At 38.3% G+C, this 21,898-nt stretch overlaps 2 non-coding genes across 2 annotated transcripts; both read left to right on the top strand.

Annotated features, from left to right (window-relative positions):
- The first annotated feature begins 14,905 nt into the window (after positions 1 to 14,905).
- Positions 14,906 to 14,978, top strand: TRNAA-AGC (transfer RNA alanine (anticodon AGC)). The gene has a single exon. It is a non-coding gene; the product is annotated as a tRNA-Ala (tRNA).
- A 3,148-nt stretch (positions 14,979 to 18,126) lies between these two features.
- Positions 18,127 to 18,199, top strand: TRNAA-AGC (transfer RNA alanine (anticodon AGC)). The gene has a single exon. It is a non-coding gene; the product is annotated as a tRNA-Ala (tRNA).
- Positions 18,200 to 21,898: the final 3,699 nt, after the last annotated feature.

The following is a 21,898-nucleotide window of genomic DNA, read 5'->3' as shown; positions in this document are numbered from 1 at the left end:
TTAATGTCTGATTTTTATCATAAATTTATTGTTTAAACACAAACCAATTGGCATAATATATTTTTTTTTTTTCAGCCAAAGATACTTTTAATCAAAAATAAATAATCAATAACTGATAACATAAACGTACAAAAATAACTTAAAAACATTTCACAAGAAAGGAGAGGGAAGTTTTGACCAGAAAGGAATATGAGCCAAGCACAGAAGGAGTGTGGGAAAAGTCACCGTTTTTTCGCCCGTTTGGATGGGGGAGGGTGGGCGCCAGACTGGGTCCGGGATGCCATCGGGCTGGCCTGTCCAGAGGCTGATGTTGTGGCCTCTGGACTAGGCACAGGGCTAGGCACATTTGGAGGATTGGCTGATGTTGTGCCAGAGGTGGAGGATCCTGATGTTCCGGCAGGAAGGGAGGTCGGCTCCACCATGTGCTGGCGAACGAGCTGCTCCAGGGCATCGGCGATGCGGATGTTGGCCCTGGTATTTTCTGCCAGGGCCTGACCAATGGTCACGTTGGCCGCAGCATTTTGCTCCAGGGCCTCAGCCACCCGTATCAGACTGGCGTCCATCCTCTGCAGAATCTCCGTATGGAAATCCGATTTGAAATTGAGTTCTGTGAGGAGGCCCACTGCCTGCGAGGGGGCACGCCCTGGACTGGCTTCTGCAGGGTCCTCAGCCGGATGTACTGGTTCCTCCCCTGCAGAGCCAGCAGAAATTCTGCGGCCAAGGCTTCCCTCTGGAGCAGACTCATCCGCCTGTGTCTCTGTTTGAAAAATGAGAAAAGAGTCACATTAGAATCTACATATTGGCACTAGCATTTCAGAGTTGGTGACATCACAATACGTACCTGGGCCAACATGAGGAGCCGCAAAGTCTGGCATGTCCGTATCCATGTTGGACACGCCAAACACCTCCACAGGCTGCACACACCCCTGTGCCAGCTCTTCTAAATCCATCAACTCCAATGACACAGGGGTGGGACCCCCACCTGTCCCCCTTGCATGCCTAGCCCTGTCCGCGAGTTTTTGCTTTAGGCGATATTTGAAGTCGCCCCATCTGTGGGGAAAAATGGAAGCCATTATCCTTTGGTTTAAAATGGGGTTTGTTTTTAGGGGGGGCAAGGGTTTACTTACCGCCGTTTGACATCCCGGGCTAGACGGACATAATCACCCACTCTATTGACAGCAACGGCTACCTCTTCCCACATTCTCCACTTCTGGCTTAGACTCATATTCCTGTCTGCCTGTGGCAGGATGTTCACACACTTCTGGATCAAAACCTCCATCTCCTTTCTTGTGAAATGTGGCTGCCTTTTTTTTTTGCCCGCTTTGGCCGGAATACTGGGCCCAGCAGCCTCTTCCATGTCATCCTCCTCACCTATTTGTGTAAATTTACAGAATTCACAAAATCACAACTTGCCTAATCTTATGTTTCAAATTAATCGTTGATAGAAAATGCATGAAAGACTTACCGCCTGACTCTTGTGCATTTTTTCCCTGGTCTGTCGCCATGTCTGCGGTCCAAACAAGAAATACACCAGAATTTGAATGTGTTTTCGTGACGTATTTATACATGCGTCCTTATTTTGCGGCCGCATCATTGATTGTGCGGCCCTATCATCCCTCCTTAATTTGTGCGGGAAACGAAACACTATTTATGGCTTGGTGTGTCTCAAGTCGAGGTGGCGTTTTTGGATTGTTGGAGGTTATCTTGGCTGGAGTTTATTGATTGCGTAGAAAGGAGTTGGAGGTTGGAGATTCGTTTGTTGGTTAGATTTGCGTTTTTTTTTCCGTTATCTTTGTTGGTTTATATTTTTGGGACCTCGTTTGTTGATTTGGTAAGTTTTGTGAAGTCTAACTTTTGTTCAATTGTTGTTTCATTGTGTTTCGTATATTTTGTAATTTTTGGATCCCTAATTTCTTCTATTTTAGATTTTGTTTATTTTCGACCCCAAAGACCTTTTGATTTTGCATCTTAGATATTTGCTCTTGGTAAGTCCATTTTTTATCTTGTATTAGCGAACTAATTAGCGCATTTTTAGTAGTTTCTCTTGTGACTTGTATTAGTGAACTAATTAGCGCATTTTTAGTAGTTACTCTTGTGACTTGTATTAGCGAACTAATTAGCGCATTTTTAGTAGTTACTCTTGTGACTTGTATTAGCGAACTAATTAGCGCATTTTTAGTAGTTACTCTTGTGACTTGTATTAGCGAACTAATTAGCGCATTTTTAGTAGTTACTCTTGTGACTTGTATTAGTTAACTAATTAGCGCATTTTAAACAGCTTAATAATCATTCTAACTTTTTGGTGGTTTATCTTTCGCTTTTTGAGCCAACATTTCGACCCGTTTTGATGTACTGTGTTAAATGTCGCTTTGCGGTTTTGCTAAATGGGTGTTTGGCATATTTGAACTTTGGTCTAGCACAAAATGTATAAACAAAAATGCACAGAGTGAAATGTGTCAAGTAATTTTGTTGTTTATTTTCAGTTTGGACGTATCATGACAATACCCCGGCATGTAAACAGCAATGGATGGTATCATCAAGCTAAGTTGTTTTAATATAGTTTTGGGGTGGGTCAAAAGCCTTACTTTGAAATCTTTGAATTTCAGGTTGATCTGGGGCGGATTGTTCTGGCCATGCTCCCGGAAGCCGACCAACCTCAATCTCATCCCAGGCGTAGGCATCGTAGGCATGCAAGGCCCCAGATATTTCGAACACGTGTCACCCTTTTTGGAATGCCCGATGATGAGGTTTTAGGACGCTACCGTCTACCTCCCAAAATCATCATAGACACTCTCTCATTAATAGAAAGTGATCTTGAGTGGCAAATTGACAGTCCAACAGCAATACCACCACTGACGCAATTTATGGCGGTGTTACATTTCTGTGCCTCAGGATCGTTTCAAACAACGGTGGGAATAGTGGCGGGCATCTCCCAATCCTCCTTTTCCCGGATCCTGAGGGCAGTGATGGAGGCACTTTTCAAGCACCTCCATCATTTTATTCAAATGCCTTTGGATATGGGTGCCCTTAGTGTGGCCAAGGCCAATTTTTACCAAATAGCTGGCTTCCCACACATCATAGGGGTTGTGGATGGTACTCACATACCACTTCAGCCTCCAGCACGGCTGGAGGCAATATTTAGAAACAGGAAACACTATCACTCCCTGAATGTAATGGTGGTATGTGATGCCTCCCTCCAGATCCTGTCCCTGAATGCTAAGTTACCAGGAAGTGCACATGACTCCTTCGTCATCCGGCAATCAGGGATATGGCAGAAATTAACCAACCTACAAGCTGGTGATGCGTGGCTTCTGGGTAAGTGGAGACCTTTAGTACATAACAATGTTAAGCTTGATACACAGTGTTCCTGATGTTGTCTCTTATTTTTCACAGGAGACAGTGGATACCCTTGCATGTCCTGGCTGCTCACTCCTTATTTGGCTCCCACACCAGGCCCACAAAGTGAGTATAATTCCGCACTTACAGCCACCAGGCAAGAGGTGGAGCGCTGTATCGGCCTTTTAAAAGGCCGATTCAGATGCCTCCACCGCTCTGGTGGCGAGCTCATGTATTTGCCGGATATGGTGTCGAAAATTGTGGTCCTGTGTGGGATATTTCACAACATCGCCATAAGGAGTGGTGTCCCAATGCAGCCAGAGGATGCCTTACCTGAGGATGGCCCCCCCGAGGTTGGTTGGAGGTCAGTATGTGGGGGGGCCATACGCGATGATGTGGTGGCCAGATTTTTTAGGTAAGTTTGACCCAAACTACAGTGTTTATACCTAATGTGTTTGTGTTTGTTTGCGAACATCTAATTTATTTATTTTTTTTTCACCATCTTCTGTTTGTTCACATAATCTTTGCCACTCCAATGCTCACTACTTCCTGCTACCCTTACCAAACCTGGATCTGGTGATTTTGGCCATATATTCTGGAACCCATATCGCAACGCCATGTTTGTGGAATCATGTTGGCATTGTCCTTCGTCAACCAGTTCTTGATTGTTTTTTTTATTTAAATATTTTATTTGTATGTGTTGTATATGAGATTATCACTGTTTTTTGTTTATGGGACTGACCACTTTGATTTCTCATTTATGTTGTGAATAAATGTTTGGAGAGTGAAATGGTCTTCCTTTTTTTGGACATTAACAGCAAGTGTAACCAGGTTAACACACCTTACATTTGACTAAGGGGTAATCCAGTACTGACACCAGTTGATGTAAACTGAAATATGTTTGCAGGTTCCCAACCCACACCAAAAGGAAGCCTGTCCAAACCTTTGGATTTTGAAGATTGGCCTAAGCAGCTTGCACACCAACTAGGAACCTGTAAAATGTCGAAATATCTAATTGACACTACACCCAAAAAGGGAAATGACATTGTTACTGTTATGTGTTTCTTGTGGCTGTTTAACATACAAATACAAAATACAATATAACTTTTAAAAAAGGGAAATCCTTGCAGGAACAGTCTACTTATGTCAGGGAAAACTATTTTTGTTTTTGAAAAAAAGAATGAGCCAGAACGTATATTAGAACTAGAAAATGTATTTACAAAACGAAAAAAAAACAAAAAAAACTACTGGCGAAGGATGCCAGACAGCCGGTCAAGGCCCACAAGAATGCCAATGACATGTTGGCGCATCTGGCCAACACAATCGTCCACCTCTTGTCGACGCCTCTGTTCCTCTGTGGGTGAGAAAAGTGTGTGGATTAATAAAACAATAGGGAATCCACATTAAAAGAACAAAAACACAACGAAATCACTCCTAAACCGAAAAAACAAAAAACAAACCCAAAAGGGGGTGCTGCCAAAAATACAAGGCCTATGTACAAATTCACACAGGTGTGATATGTGTATGTTGAAATCAGCAGGAAGAGGTAAAGGCAAACTGCTAAATCACCAAAAGTAAACCAAACAAGCACGAATAAAGGCACGACACATGATTACATACAAACAGTTTGTGGCTAAAAAAAATTAGAAAGAAAAACATACCGGGAGCCAAAACGGGAGCTCCGGAAGTCCCTCCATGTTCCTCCTCGGAGGAGGCTTCATTCCCCAAAGAACGGGGAGGGGTAATGATGGACTCAGGGGAGGGGGTAATTGGAAGAGGGGTGGGTGGAGGAGAGGGGGAAGTGGGACGGAGGGGAAGGAGGCCCGACAGTTCCGGGAGAGGGTCTTGGAAGGCTGGGGAGGAGTGGGGTATAGGGGAAATATTTGGGGTGGAGTGTTGGCTGGGGGTTGGGGATAGTTGCCGGGAACGCCGTCTGGCCGGACGGTGACGGCGTAGTCTTGGCTGTCCTCCTAAAATATGTCAAACAAATTGAGGTTAGTTTCTGGGCAAATCCGGGGCCCAAATAAAAAAAAAAAACAACAAACAAAAAACATGCAAATAGGAGTAGAATGAAAAAAAAAGAAATAGAGGGAAAACAAGCACACGCTGATATGAGGACAAATAATTAATAGGATAGACAGGAAAACATGCACACGCAGATATGAGGACAAATAATTAATAGGACAGACAGGAAAACATGCACACGCAGATATGAGGACAAATAATTAATAGGACAGACAGGAAAACATGCACACGCAGATATGAGGACAAATAATTAATAGGACAGACAGGAAAACATGCACACGCAGATATGAGGACAAATAATTAATAGGACAGACAGGAAAACATGCACACGCAGATATGAGGACAAATAATAAATAGGACAGACAGGAAAACATGCACACGCAGTTTGCCCCACAAACACAAACATGAAAACCACAATACATAACACTTACTTTCAAGGATCTGCATGCGAAAGCATGCCAGCAAGCGGGGCGTTCGCCGTTGCAGGTCTGACCACCTGTGCTCCAGCTGCCCGATGTTGCGGCGTGAACCCAAGGACCGCAGGCGGGACAGTGCCTCCGCATACGCGGAGCGCTTCTGCCGGTTGGTGATGGGTGGAGGCTGGCTGGTGATACGGCGATCCATCACTTCCGTAAGCACCAGCAGCTCGCGCCTGGTGAATGCGGAGGCTCTCATGATGGCAATGGAGTTTTTCATACAAAACATTTTTGATAAAGTGTGCAAAAAATTTCTGATTGGCTAATGTATTTTGGAAATTAACAGGAGCAATTTTATTGGTTAGTGTATGAGTCATGTGTTCAACAGGGCCAGAAATCTCTGGAGAGTTATGATAGGCTTGATGCAGTGACATGCGTTTGCAAATTTAAATAAAGAAATGAACCCCGGAAAATATGCGGGGATCCACAGCAATAGAACAATTGTTTAATTGTGGTTCACATGTTTTTTGAACAATAAAAGCGAATGTTCCATCCGTACGTATTCTGCGGGTAAACACAAACACGGACAAGAGTAAAGTTTCTTGCATTGTGTTGAAAAAAAAAAAACAATTAAGCTAATTGATACATTGATTGGCATGATACGATTGAGGGAGGTAGGCAGAATAAAGGAGCAGGTAATCGACATCTGACAAGGCCACTTCCGGTTTCACTTGTGCGTGCATTCCCCTCAAGCCATTTCAGGGATGTACGCTCGCTATTTCGCACGCTCGTTAGTTAGAGGAGGGGTCGCCTGAGTTTAGGGAGGAATTTTAGATGCGAACGAAAATACGAGCGAGCCATTGAATTTAAATAATTTTGTACGTACGCCTAACGTACGTGCGCCCGCTTGCGAGTGGGTCTGAATGAGGGCCTAAATACCAATGATAATGGGATTTCACTAAACTTGAGGCTAATGGATGTTTTTGAGATGTTATCTCTAAATGTAATCCAGTCCTCCTGGTGTAAGTGGTGTAAATGGTTTTAACATCTAAGGGGAATTAGCTCAAATGGTAGAGCACTTGCTTAGCATGCGAGAGGTAGCGGGATCGATGCCCGCATTCTCCAGATAACATTTTGGAACCAAAATTTGCTGCAATATATCAAGTGAAAAATAACATTCCTGACCAAAATTCTTCACTGTTTTTATTTTCTTCTGATGCCCCAGAGGAATGCTGAGTTACATATAGTTATCTTGAAAATTACATGGAAACAATTTGGGGTTGATTCAAAGAGCTGATACACCACATTTCCTGTGAGTAACTGACTATAAGCCACACTTATGGTAGCTCCAAACTTGCAGCAATTTGTTGAAGCCCCATAATGCTGCATAAAAAAGTGATATCGGGTTGCTAGGGGTCCAATTTCAACTGATGTAACTGGTGTTACTATACTGTTGCAAGGTTAACTTACCCCCTTTGTAAATAATTGAATCAACTCCTCAGAATTAACCCGGTGGATCCCAGTATCTGGTATATGTTAATACATTTTTCTTATTCTTCTGGCTAAAAGTCACTGTGAATTTTTAGCTTATTCTCTATATCTTCTTAGGACTGATCACTTGTTTTCAATTTGTAAAGTTCTTTCTAGTATTATCTAACACTAGCTGGAAAGCCATGGATATAGAGTTAGTAAAGTCATAGCTGTTAATTTCCATGTAAGTTTGTGTATTGAGGTAAAATGTAGACAAATGGCTGGTAAATTTTGTCAAATATAGAATCCTCCTGCCACAGAATAACAAATACTAAACACGTTCCTGGGTGAGCTTGAACCACTGAACTTTTGGTTAACAACTGAACGCGTTAAAAAATTGCACCACAAAGACACATGAAAGTGCTTCCTAATGGATATTATCATTAAGGGAAGATGAACCAGCAGAACTGAACTTAAACTGCTTAAAAGTTTCTAACTTGGATCATTTCTTACAAATGGACACTATAATATGAACTTGTGCAAAGTAAGAAATAACAGGATTATACCCTGTGAATTGAGAATTTTGTCATGGTGTGAAAATATCTTAGTCATGATGGGGGCGAATCAATCCAGTTATAAAAGGGTTGAAATAGGGGGATTTCAGATAGTCCAAGGATCCAAGAATATGAGAACTTATTTGCAGTGTTATGAAAAATTCTAGTTATGTATTCACAATGATAGATGTGCCAAATTGTATTTATAATAAAGATAGAGAATGGTGGAACTGAGTTTTTTCAATATAAAGCTATATGGCATTTGGTAGCACTCAAAATATGTGTTATAAATTTGTGGGTATACTTAGGAATGTCAGAAATATAATGAGATAAAAGGGAATATGACAGGGAGTTGGGCATTAAAATTCCTATGAGAAGGAAAGTAAGACAATGTATCTCTGTTCACAATGGAAGTAAGTTGGGACAGTGCCACCAGATGTGGGACAGTTTCCTCAGCCCCACAAAGTCTCCAACACAATGGTGATAAAGAAGGAAACATTTTATGAAATCATTAAGGTACTAAATACCAATGATAATGGGATTTCACTAAACTTGAGGCTAATGGATGTTTTTGAGATGTTATTTCTAAATGTAATCCAGTCCTCCTGGTGTAAGTGGTGTAAATGGTTTTAACATCTAAGGGGAATTAGCTCAAATGGTAGAGCGCTCGCTTAGCATGCGAGAGGTAGCAGGATCGATGCCCGCATTCTCCAGATAACATTTTGGAACCAAAATTTGCTGCAATATATCAAGTGAAGAATAACATTCCTGACCAAAATTCTTCACTGATTTTATTTTCTTCTGATGCCCCAGAGGAATGCTGAGTTACATATAGTTATCTTGAAAATTACATGGAAACAATTTGGGGTTGATTCAAAGAGCTGATACACCACATTTCCTGTGAGTAACTGACTATAAGCCACACTTATGGTAGCTCCAAACTTGCAGCAATTTGTTGTAGCCCCATAATGCTGCATAAAAAAGTGATATCGGGTTGCAAGGGTCCAATTTGAACTGCTGTAACTGGTGTTACTATACTGTTGCAAGGTTAACTTACCCCCTTTGTAAATAATTGAATCAACTTCTCAGAATTAACCCAGTGGACCCCAGTATCTGGTATATATTAATACATTTTTCTTATTCTTCTGGCTAAAAGTCACTGTGAATTTTTAGCTTATTCTCTATATCTTCTTAGGACTGATCACTTGTTTTCAATATGTAAAGTTCTTTCTAGTATTATCTAACACTAGGTGGAAAGCCATGGATGTAGAGTTAGTAAAGTCATAGCGGTTAATTTCCATGTAAGTTTGAGTATTGAGGAAAAATGAAGACAAATGGCTGGTAAATTTTGTCAAATATAGAATCCTCCTGCCACAAAATAACAAATACTAAACACATTCCTGGGTGGACTTGAACCACCAACCTTTCAGTTAACAGCCAAACACGCTAACCAATTGCACCACAGAGACATGTGAAAGTGCTTTCTAATGGATATTATCAGTAAGGGAAGATGAACCAGCAGAACTGAACTTAAACTGCTTAAAAGTTTCTAACTTGGATCATTTCTTACAAATGGACACTACAATATGAACTTGTGCAAAGTAAGTAATAACAGGTTTATACCCTGTGAATTGAGAATTTTGTAAGGGTGTGAAAATATCTTAGTCATGATGGGGGCGAATCAATGCAGTTATAAAAGGGTTGAAATAGGGGGATTTCAGTTAGTCCAAGGATCCAAGAATATGAGAACTTATTTGCAGAGTTATGAAAAATTCTAGTGATGTATTCACAATGATAGTTGTGCAAAAATGATAGTTGTGCCATATTGTATTTATAATGAAGATAGAGAATGGTGGAACTGAGTTTTTTCAATATAAAGCTATATGGCATTTGGTAGCACTCAAAATATGCGTTATAAAATTGTGGGTATACTTAGGAATATCAGAAATATAATGAGATAAAAGGGAATATGACAGGGAGTTGGGCATTAAAATTCCTATGAGAAGGAAAGTAAGAAAATGTATCTCTGTTCACAATGGAAGTAAATTGTGACAGTGCCTCCAGGTGTGGGACAGTTTCCTCAGCCCCACAAAGTCTCCAACACAATGGTGATAAAGAAGGAAACATTTTATGAAATCATTAAGGTACTAAATACCAACGATAATGGGATTTCACTAAATTTGAGGCTAATGGATGTTTTTGAGATGTTATCTCTAAATGTAATCCAGTCCTCCTGGTGTAAGTGGTGTAAATGGTTTTAACATCTAAGGGGAATTAGCTCAAATGGTAGAGCGCTCGCTTAGCATGCGAGAGGTAGCGGGATCGATGCCTGCATTCTCCAGATAACATTTTGGAACCAAAATTTGCTGCAATATATCAAGTGAAGAATAACATTCCTGACCAAAATTCTTCACTGTTTTTATTTTCTTCTGATGCCCCAGAGGAATGCTGAGTTACATATAGTTATTTTGAAAATTACATGGAAACAATTTGGGGTTGATTCAAAGAGCTGATACACCACATTTCCTGTGAGTAACTGACTATAAGCCACACTTATGGTAGCTCCAAACTTGCAGCAATTTGTTGAAGCCCCATAATGCTGCATAAAAAAGTGATATCGGGTTGCTAGGGGTCCAATTTGAACTGCTGTAACTGGTGTTACTATACTGTTGCAAGGTTAACTTACCCCCTTTGTAAATAATTGAATCAACTTCTCAGAATTAACCCAGTGGATCCCAGTATCTGGTATATGTTAATACATTTTTCTTATTCTTCTGGCTAAAAGTCACCGTGAATTTTTAGCTTATTCTCTATATCTTCTTAGGACTGATCACTTGTTTTCAATTTGTAAAGTTCTTTCTAGTATTATCTAACACTAGCTGGAAAGCCATGGATGTAGAGTTAGTAAAGTCATAGCTGTTAATTTCCATGTAAGTTTGTGCATTGAGGTAAAATGTAAACAAATGGCTGGTAAATTTTGTCAAATATAGAATCCTCCTGCCACAGAATAACAAATACTAAACACATCCCTGGGTGGGCTTGAAACACCAAACTTTTGGTTAACAACTGAACGTGTTAAGCAATTGCGCCACAGAGACACGTGAAAATGCTTTCTAATGGATATTATCAGTAAGGGAAGATGAACCAGCAGAACTGAACTTAAACTGCTTAAAAGTTTCTAACTTGGATCATTTCTTACAAATGGACACTATAATATGAACTTGTGCAAAGTAAGAAATAACAGGATTATACCCTGTGAATTGAGAATTTTGTCAGGGTGTGAAAATATCTTAGTCATGATGGGGGCGAATCAATAGAGTTATGAAAGGGTTGAAATAGGGGGATTTCAGTTAGTCCAAGGATCCAAGAATATGAGAACTTATTTGCAGTGTTATGAAAAATTCTGGTTAAGTATTCACAATGATAGATGTGCCAAATTGTATTTTTAATAAAGATAGAGAAAGGTGGAACTGAGTTTTTTCAATATAACGCTATATGGCATTTGGTAGCACTCAAAATATGCGTTATAAATTTGTGGGTATACTTAGGAATGTCAGAAATATAATGAGATAAAAGGGAATATGACAGGGAGTTGGGCATTAAAATTCCTATGAGAAGGAAAGTAAGACAATGTATCTCTGTTCACAATGGAAGTAAGTTGGGACAGTGCCACCAGATGTGGGACAGTTTCCTCAGCCCCACAAAGTCTCCAACACAATGGTGATAAAGAAGGAAACATTTTATGAAATCATTAAGGTACTAAATACCAATGATAATGGGATTTCACTAAACTTGAGGCTAATGGATGTTTTTGAGATGTTATCTGTAAATGTAATCCAGTCCTCCTGGTGTAAGTGGTGTAAATGGTTTTAACATCTAAGGGAAATTAGCTCAAATGGTAGAGCGCTCGCTTAGCATGTGAGAGGTAGCGGGATCGATGCCCGCATTCTCCAGATAACATTTTGGAACCAAAATTTGCTGCAATATATCAAGTGAAGAATAACATTCCTGACCAAAATTCTTCACTGCTTTTATTTTCTTCTGATGCCCCAGAGGAATGCTGAGTTACATATAGTTATCTTGAAAATTACATGGAAACAATTTGGGGTTGATTCAAAGAGCTGATACACCACATTTCCTGTGAGTAACTGACTATAAGCCACACTTATGGTAGCTCCAAGCTTGCAGCAATTTGTTGTAGCCCCATAATGCTGCATAAAAAAGTGATATCGGGTTGCTAGGGGTCCAATTTGAACTGCTGTAACTGATGTTACTATACTGTTGCAAGGTTAACTTTCCCCCTTTGTTAATAATTGAATCAACTTCTCAGAATTAACCCAGTGGATCCCAGTATCTGGTATATATTAATACATTTTTTTTATTCTTGTGGCTAAAAGTCACTGTGAATTTTTAGCTTATTCTCTATATCTTCTTATGACTGATCACTTGTTTTCAATTTGTAAAGTTCTTTCTAGTATTATCTAACACTAGCTGGAAAGCCATGGATGTAGAGTTAGTAAAGTCATAGCTGTTAATTTCCATGTAAGTTTGTGTATTGAGGTAAAATGTAAACAAATGGCTGGTAAATTTTGTCAAATATAGAATCCTCCTGCCACAGAATAACAAATACTAAACACATCCCTGGGTGGGCTTGAAACACCAAACTTTTGGTTAACAACTGAACGTGTTAAGCAATTGCGCCACAGAGACACGTGAAAATGCTTTCTAATGGATATTATCAGTAAGGGAAGATGAACCAGCAGAACTGAACTTAAACTGCTTAAAAGTTTCTAACTTGGATCATTTCTTACAAATGGACACTATAATATGAACTTGTGCAAAGTAAGAAATAACAGGATTATACCCTGTGAATTGAGAATTTTGTCAGGGTGTGAAAATATCTTAGTCATAATGGGGGTGAATCAATCCAGTTATAAAAGGTTTGAAATAGGGGGATTTCAGTTAGTCCAAGGATCCAAGAATATGAGAACTTATTTGCAGTGTTATGAAAAATTCTAGTTATGTATTCACAATGATAGATGTGCCAAATTGTATTTATAATAAAGATAGAGAATGGTGGAACTGAGTTTTTTCAATATAAAGCTATATGGCATTTGGTAGCACTCAAAATATGCGTTATAAATTTGTGGGTATACTTAGGAATGTCAGAAATATAATGAGATAAAAGGGAATATGACAGGGAGTTGGGCATTAAAATTCCTATGAGAAGGAAAGTAAGACAATGTATCTCTGTTCACAATGGAAGTAAGTTGGGACAGTGCCACCAGATGTGGGACAGTTTCCTCAGCCCCACAAAGTCTCCAACACAATGGTGATAAAGAAGGAAACATTTTATGAAATCATTAAGGTACTAAATACCAATGATAATGGGATTTCACTAAACTTGAGGCTAATGGATGTTTTTGAGATGTTATCTCTAAATGTAATCCAGTCATCCTGGTGTAAGTGGTGTAAATGGTTTTAACATCTAAGGGAAATTAGCTCAAATGGTAGAGCGCTCGCTTAGCATGCGAGAGTTATCGGGATCGATGCCCGCATTCTCCAGATAACATTTTGGAACCAAAATTTGCAGCAATATATCAAGTGAAGAATAACATTCCTGACCAAAATTCTTTACTGTTTTTATTGTCTTCTGATGCCCCAGAGGAATGCTGAGTTACATATAGTTATCTTGAAAATTACATGGAAACAATTTGGGGTTGATTCAAAGAGCTGATACACCACATTTCCTGTGAGTAACTGACTATAAGCCACACTTATGGTAGCTCCAAACTTGCAGCAATTTGTTGTAGCCCCATAATGCTGCATAAAAAAGTGATATCGGGTTGCTAGGGGTCCAATTTCAACTGATGTAACTGGTGTTACTATACTGTTGCAAGGTTAACTTACCCCCTTTGTAAATAATTGAATCAACTTCTCAGAATTAACCCAGTGGATCCCAGTATCTGGTATATGTTAATACATTTTTCTTATTCTTCTGGCTAAAAGTCACCATGAATTTTTAGCTTATTCTCTATATCTTCTTAGGACTGATCACTTGTTTTCAATTTGTAAAGTTCTTTCTAGTATTATCTAACACTAGCTGGAAAGCCATGGATGTAGAGTTAGTAAAGTCATAGCTGTTAATTTCCATGTAAGTTTGTGTATTGAGGTAAAATGTAAACAAATGGCTGGTAAATTTTGTCAAATATAGAATCCTCCTGCCACAGAATAACAAATACTAAACACATCCCTGGGTGGGCTTGAAACACCAAACTTTTGGTTAACAACTGAACGCGCTAAGCAATTGCGCCACAAAGACACGTGAAAGTGCTTTCTAATGGATATTATCAGTAAGGGAAGATGAACCAGCAGAACTGAACTTAAACTGCTTCAAAGTTTCTAACTTGGATCATTTCTTACAAATGGACACTATAATATGAACTTATGCAAAGTAAGAAATAACAGGATTATACCCTGTGATTTGAGAATTTTGTCAGGGTGTGAAAATATCTTAGTCATGATGGGGGCGAATCAATCCAGTTATAAAAGGGTTGAAATAGGGGGATTTCAGTTAGTCCAAGGATCCAAGAATATGAGAACTTATTTGCAGTGTTATGAAAAATTCAAGTTATGTATTCACAATGATAGATGTGCCAAATTGTATTTATAATAAAGATAGAGAATGGCGGAACTGAGTTTTTTCAATATAAAGCTATGTGGCATTTGGTAGCACTCAAAATATGCGTGATATATTTGTGGGTATACTTAGGAATGTCAGAAATATAATGAGATAAAAGGGAATATGACAGGGAGTTGGGCATTAAAATTCCTATGAGAAGGAAAGTAAGACAATGTATCTCTGTTCACAATGGAAGTAAGTTGTGACAGTGCCACCAGATGTGGGACAGTTTCCTCAGCCCCACAAAGTCTCCAACACAATGGTGATAAAGAAGGAAAAATTTTATGAAATCATTAAGGTACTAAATACCAACGAAAATCGGATTTCACTAAACTTGAGGCTAATGGATGTTTTTGAGATGTTATCTCTAAATGTAATCCAGTCCTCCTTGTGTAAGTGGTGAAAATGGTTTTAACATCAAAGGGGAATTAGCTCAAATGGTAGAGCGCTCGCTTAGCATGCGAGAGGTAGCGGGATCGATACCCGCATTCTCCAGTTAAGATTTTGGAACCAAAATTTGCTGCAATATATCATGTGAAGAATAACATTCCTGACCAAAATTCCTCACTTTTTTTATTTTCTTCTGATGCCCCAGAGGAATGCTGAGATACATATAGTTATCTTGAAAATTGCATGCAATCAATTTGGGGTTGATTCAAAGAGCTGATACACCACATTTCCTGTGAGTAACTGACTATAAGCCACAGTTATGGTAGCTCCAAACTTGCAGCAATTTGTTGTAGCCCCATAATGCTGCATAAAAAAATGATATCGGGTTGCAAGGGTCCAATTTGAACTGCTGTAACTGGTGTTGCTATACTGTTGCAAGGTTGACTTACCCCCTTTGTAAATAATTGAATCAACTTCTCAGAATTAACCCAGTGGATCCCAGTATCTGGTATATATTAATACATTTTTCTTATTCTTCTGGCTAAAAGGCACTGTGAATTTTTAGCTTATTCTCTATCTCTTCTTAGGACTGATCACTTGTTTTCAATATGTAAAGTTCTTTCTAGTATTATCTAACACTAGCTGGAAAGCCATGGATGTAGAGTTAGTAAAGTCATAGCGGTTAATTTCCATGTAAGTTTGAGTATTGAGGTAAAATGAAGACAAATGGCTGGTAAATTTTGTCAAATATAGAATCCTCCTGCCACAGAATAACAAATACTAAACACGTTCCTGGGTAAGCTTGAACCACTGAACTTTTGGTTAACAACTGAACGCGTTAAACAATTGCGCCACAAAGACACATGAAAGTCCTTCCCAATGGATATTATCATTAAGGGAAGATGAACCAGCAGAACTGAACTTAAACTGCTTAAAAGTTTCTAACTTGGATCATTTCTTACAAATGGACACTATAATATGAACTTGTGCAAAGTAAGAAATAACAGGATTATACCCTGTGAATTGAGAATTTTGTCAGGGTGTGAAAATATCTTAGTCATGATGGGGGTGAATCAATCCAGTTATAAAAGGGTTGAAATAGGGGGATTTCAGTTAGTCCAAGGATCCAAGAAAATGAGAACTTATTTGCAGTGTTATGAAAAATTCTATTTATGTATTCACAATGATAGATGTGCCAAATTGTATTTATAATAAAGATAGAGAATGGTGAAACTGAGTTTTTTCAATATAAAGCTATATGGCATTTGGTAGCACTCAAAATATGCGTTATAAATTTGTGGGTATACTTAGGAATGTCAGAAATATAATGAGATAAAAGGGAATATGACAGGGAGTTGGGCATTAAAATTCCTATGAGAAGGAAAGTAAGACAATGTATCTCTGTTCAAAATGGAAGTAAGTTGGGACAGTGCCACCAGATGTGGGACAGTTTCCTCAGCCCCACAAAGTCTCCAACACAATGGTGATAAAGAAGGAAACATTTTATGAAATCATTAAGGTACTAAATACCAATGATAATGGGATTTCACTAAACTTGAGGCTAATGGATGTTTTTGAGATGTTATTTCTAAATGTAATCCAGTCCTCCTGGTGTAAGTGGTGTAAAAGGTTTTAACATCTAAGGGGAATTATCTCAAATGGTAGAGCGCTTGCTTAGCATGCGAGAGGTAGCGGGATCAATGCCGCATTCTCCAGATAACATTTTGGAACCAAAATTTGCTGCAATATATCAAGTGAAGAATAACATTCCTGACGAAAATTCTTCACTGTTTATATTTTCTTCTGATGCCCCAGAGGAATGCTGAGTTACATATAGTTATCTTGAAAATTACATGGAAACAATTTGGGGTTGATTCAAAGAGCTGATACACCACATTTCCTGTGAATAACTGACAATAAGCCACACTTATGGTAGTTCCAAACTTGCAGCAATTTGTTGTAGCCCCATAATGCTGCATAAAAATGTGATATCGGGTTGCTAGGGGTCCAATTTGAACTGCTGTAACTGGTGTTACTATACTGTTGCAAGGTTAACTTTCCCCCTTTGTTAATAAATGAATCAACTTCTCAGAATTAACCCAGTGGATCCCAGTATCTGGTATATATTAATAAATTTTTTTTATTCTTCTGGCTAAAAGTCACTGTGAATTTTTAGCTTATTCTCTATATCTTCTTAGGACTGATCACTTGTTTTCAATTTGTAAAGTTCTTTCTAGTATTATCTAACACTAGCTGGAAAGCCATGGATGTAGAGTTAGTAAAGTCATAGCTGTTAATTTCCATGTAAGTTTGTGTATTGAGGTAAAATGTAAACAAATGGCTGGTAAATTTTGTCAAATATAGAATCCTCCTGCCACAGAATAACAAATACTAAACACATCCCTGGGTGGGCTTGAAACACCAAACTTTTGGTTAACAACTGAATGTGTTAAGCAATTGCGCCACAGAGACACGTGAAAGTGCTTTCTAATGGATATTATCAGTAAGGGAAGATGAACCAGCAGAACTGAACTTAAACTGCTTAAAAGTTTCTAACTTGGATCATTTCTTACAAATGGACACTATAATATGAACTTGTGCAAAGTAAGAAATAACAGGATTATACCCTGTGAATTGAGAATTTTGTCAGGGTGTGAAAATATCTTAGTCATAATGGGGGTGAATCAATCCAGTTATAAAAGGTTTGAAATAGGGGTATTTCAGTTAGTCCAAGGATCCAAGAATATGAGAACTTAATTGCAGTGTTATGAAAAATTCTAGTTATGTATTCACAAAGATAGATGTGCCAAATTGTATTTATAATAAAGATAGAGAATGGTGGAACTGAGTTTTTTCAATATAAAGCTATATGGCATTTGGTAGCACTCAAAATATGCGTTATAAATTTGTGGGTATACTTAGGAATGTCAGAAATATAATGAGATAAAAGGGAATATGACAGGGAGTTGGGCATTAAAATTTCTATGAGAAGGAAAGTAAGACAATGTATCTCTGTTCACAATGGAAGTAAGTTGGGACAGTGCCACCAGATGTGGGACAGTTTCCTCAGCCCCACAAAGTCACCAACACAATGGTGATAAAGAAGGAAACATTTTATGAAATCATTAAGGTACTAAATACCAATGATAATGGGATTTCACTAAACTTGAGGCTAATGGATGTTTTTGAGATGTTATTTCTAAATGTAATCAAGTCCTCCTGGTGTAAGTGGTGTAAATGTTTTAACATCTAAGGGGAATTAGCTCAAATGGTAGAGCGCTCGCTTAGCATGCGAGAGGTAGCGGGATCGATGCCCGCATTCTCCAGATAACATTTTGGAACCAAAATTTGCTGCAATATATCAAGTGAAGAATAATATTCCTGACGAAAATTCTTCACTGTTTATATTTTCTTCTGATGCCCCAGAGGAATGCTGAGTTACATATAGTTATCTTGAAAATTACATGGAAACAATTTGGGGTTGATTCAAAGAGCTGATACACCACATTTCCTGTGAGTAACTGACTATAAGCCACACTTATGGTAGCTCCAAACTTGCAGCAATTTGTTGTAGCCCCATAATGCTGCATAAAAAAGTGATATCGGGTTGCTAGGGGTCCAATTTGAACTGCTGTAACTGGTGTTACTATACTGTTGCAAGGTTAACTTACCCCCTTTGTAAATAATTGAATCAACTTCTCAGAATTAACCCAGTGGATCCCAGTATCTGGTATATATTAATACATTTTTCTTATTCTTCAGGCTAAAAGTCACCGTGAATTTTTAGCTTATTCTCTATATCTTCTTAGGACTGATCACTTGTTTTCAATTTGTAAAGTTCTTTCTAGTATTATCTAACACTAGCTGGAAAGCCATGGATGTAGAGTTAGTAAAGTCATAGCTGTTAATTTCCATGTAAGTTTGTGTATTGAGGTAAAATGTAAACAAATGGCTGGTAAATTTTGTCGAATATAGAATCCTCCTGCCACAGAATAACAAATACTAAACACATTCCTGGGTGGATTTGAACCACCAACCTTTCAGTTAACAGAAAAACACACTAACCAATTGCACCACAGAGACACGTGAAGGTGATTACTAATGGATAGTATCAGTAAGGGAAGATGAACCAGCAGAACTGAAATTAAACTGCTTAAAAGTTTCTAACTTGGATCATTTCTTACAAATGGACACTATAATATGAACTTGTGCAAAGTAAGAAATAACAGGATTATACCCTGTGAATTGAGAATTTTGTCAGGGTGTGAAAATATCTAAGTCATGATGGGGGCGAATCAATCCAGTTATAAAAGGGTTGAAATAGGGGGATTTCAGTTAGTCCAAGGATCCAAGAATATGAGAACTTATTTGCAGTGTTATGAAAAATTCTAGTTATGTATTCACAATGATAGATGTGCCAAATTGTATTTATAATAAAGATAGAGAATGGTGGAACTGAGTTTTTTCAATATAAAGCTATATGGCATTTGGTAGCACTCAAAATATGAGTTATAAATTTGTGGGTATACTTAGGAATGTCAGAAATATAATGAGATAAAAGGGAATATGACAGGGAGTTGGGCATTAAAATTCCTATGAGAAGGAAAGTAAGACAATGTATCTCTGTTCACAATGGAAGTAAGTTGGGACAGTGCCACCAGATGTGGGACAGTTTCCTCAGCCCCACAAAGTCTCCAACACAATGGTGATAAAGAAGGAAACATTTTATGAAATCATTAAGGTACTAAATACCAATGATAATGGGATTTCACTAAACTTGAGGCTAATGGATGTTTTTGAGATGTTATTTCTAAATGTAATCCAGTCCTCCTGGTGTAAGTGGTGTAAATGGCTTTAACATCTAAGGGGAATTTGCTCAAATGGTAGAGTGCTCGCTTAGCATGCGAGAGGTAGCGGGAACGATGCCCGCATTCTCCAGATAACATTTTGGAACCAAAATTTGCTGCAATATATCAAGTGAAGAATAACATTCCTGACCAAAATTCTTCACTGTTTTTATTTTCTTCTGATGCCCCAGAGGAATGCTGAGTTACATATAGTTATCTTGAAAATTACATGGAAACAATTTGGGGTTGATTCAAAGAGCTGATACACCACATTTCCTGTGAGTAACTGACTATATGCCACACTTATGGTAGCTCCAAACTTGCAGCAATTTGTTGTAGCCCCATAATGCTGCATAAAAAAGTGATATCGGGTTGCTAGGGGTCCAATTTGAACTGCTGTAACTGGTGTTACTATACTGTTGCAAGGTTTACTTACCCCCTTTGTAAATAATTGAATCAACTTCTCAGAATTAACCCAGTGGATCCCAGTATCTGGTATATATTAATACATTTTTCTTATTCTTCTGGCTAAAAGTCACTGTGAATTTTTAGCTTATTCTCTATCTCTTCTTAGGACTGATCACTTGTTTTCAATATGTAAAGTTCTTTCTAGTATTATCTAACACTAGCTGGAAAGCCATGGATGTAGAGTTAGTAAAGTCATAGCGGTTAATTTCCATGTAAGTTTGAGTATTGAGGTAAAATGAAGACAAATGGCTGGTAAATTTTGTCAAATATAGAATCCTCCTGCCACAGAATAACAAATACTAAACACGTTCCTGGGTAAGCTTGAACCACTGAACTTTTGGTTAAAAACTGAACGCGTTAAACAATTGCGCCACAAAGACACATGAATGTCCTTCCCAATGGATATTATCATTAAGGGAAGATGAACCAGCAGAACTGAACTTAAACTGCTTAAAAGTTTCTAACTTGGATCATTTCTTACAAATGGACACTATAATATGAACTTGTGCAAAGTAAGAAATAACAGGATTATACCCTGTGAATTGAGAATTTTGTCAGGGTGTGAAAATATCTTAGTCATGATGGGGGTGAATCAATCCAGTTATAAAAGGGTTGAAATAGGGGGATTTCAGTTAGTCCAAGGATCCAAGAAAATGAGAACTTATTTGCAGTGTTATGAAAAATTCTATTTATGTATTCACAATGATAGATGTGCCAAATTGTATTTATAATAAAGATAGAGAATGGTGAAACTGAGTTTTTTCAATATAAAGCTATATGGCATTTTGTAGCACTCAAAATATGCGTTATAAATTTGTGGGTATACTTAGGAATGTCAGAAATATAATGAGATAAAAGGGAATATGACAGGGAGTTGGGCATTAAAATTCCTATGAGAAGGAAAGTAAGACAATGTATCTCTGTTCAAAATGGAAGTAAGTTGGGACAGTGCCACCAGATGTGGGACAGTTTCCTCAGCCCCACAAAGTCTCCAACACAATGGTGATAAAGAAGGAAACATTTTATGAAATCATTAAGGTACTAAATACCAATGATAATGGGATTTCACTAAACTTGAGGCTAATGGATGTTTTTGAGATGTTATTTCTAAATGTAATCCAGTCCTCCTGGTGTAAGTGGTGTAAAAGGTTTTAACATCTAAGGGGAATTAGCTCAAATGGTAGAGCGCTTGCTTAGCATGCGAGAGGTAGCGGGATCAATGCCGCATTCTCCAGATAACATTTTGGAACCAAAATTTGCTGCAATATATCAAGTGAAGAATAACATTCCTGACGAAAATTCTTCACTGTTTATATTTTCTTCTGATGCCCCAGAGGAATGCTGAGTTACATATAGTTATCTTGAAAATTACATGGAAACAATTTGGGGTTGATTCAAAGAGCTGATACACCACATTTCCTGTGAATAACTGACAATAAGCCACACTTATGGTAGTTCCAAACTTGCAGCAATTTGTTGTAGCCCCATAATGCTGCATAAAAATGTGATATCGGGTTGCTAGGGGTCCAATTTGAACTGCTGTAACTGGTGTTACTATACTGTTGCAAGGTTAACTTTCCCCCTTTGTTAATAAATGAATCAACTTCTCAGAATTAACCCAGTGGATCCCAGTATCTGGTATATATTAATAAATTTTTTTTATTCTTCTGGCTAAAAGTCACTGTGAATTTTTAGCTTATTCTCTATATC

The sequence above is a fragment of the Taudactylus pleione genome, unplaced genomic scaffold, assembly GCF_031769625.1.
Source record: "Taudactylus pleione unplaced genomic scaffold, aTauple2 ptg000174l, whole genome shotgun sequence".
Lineage (NCBI taxonomy): Eukaryota > Metazoa > Chordata > Amphibia > Anura > Myobatrachidae > Taudactylus > Taudactylus pleione.
This window is presented reverse-complemented; position numbering and strand designations above follow the sequence as displayed.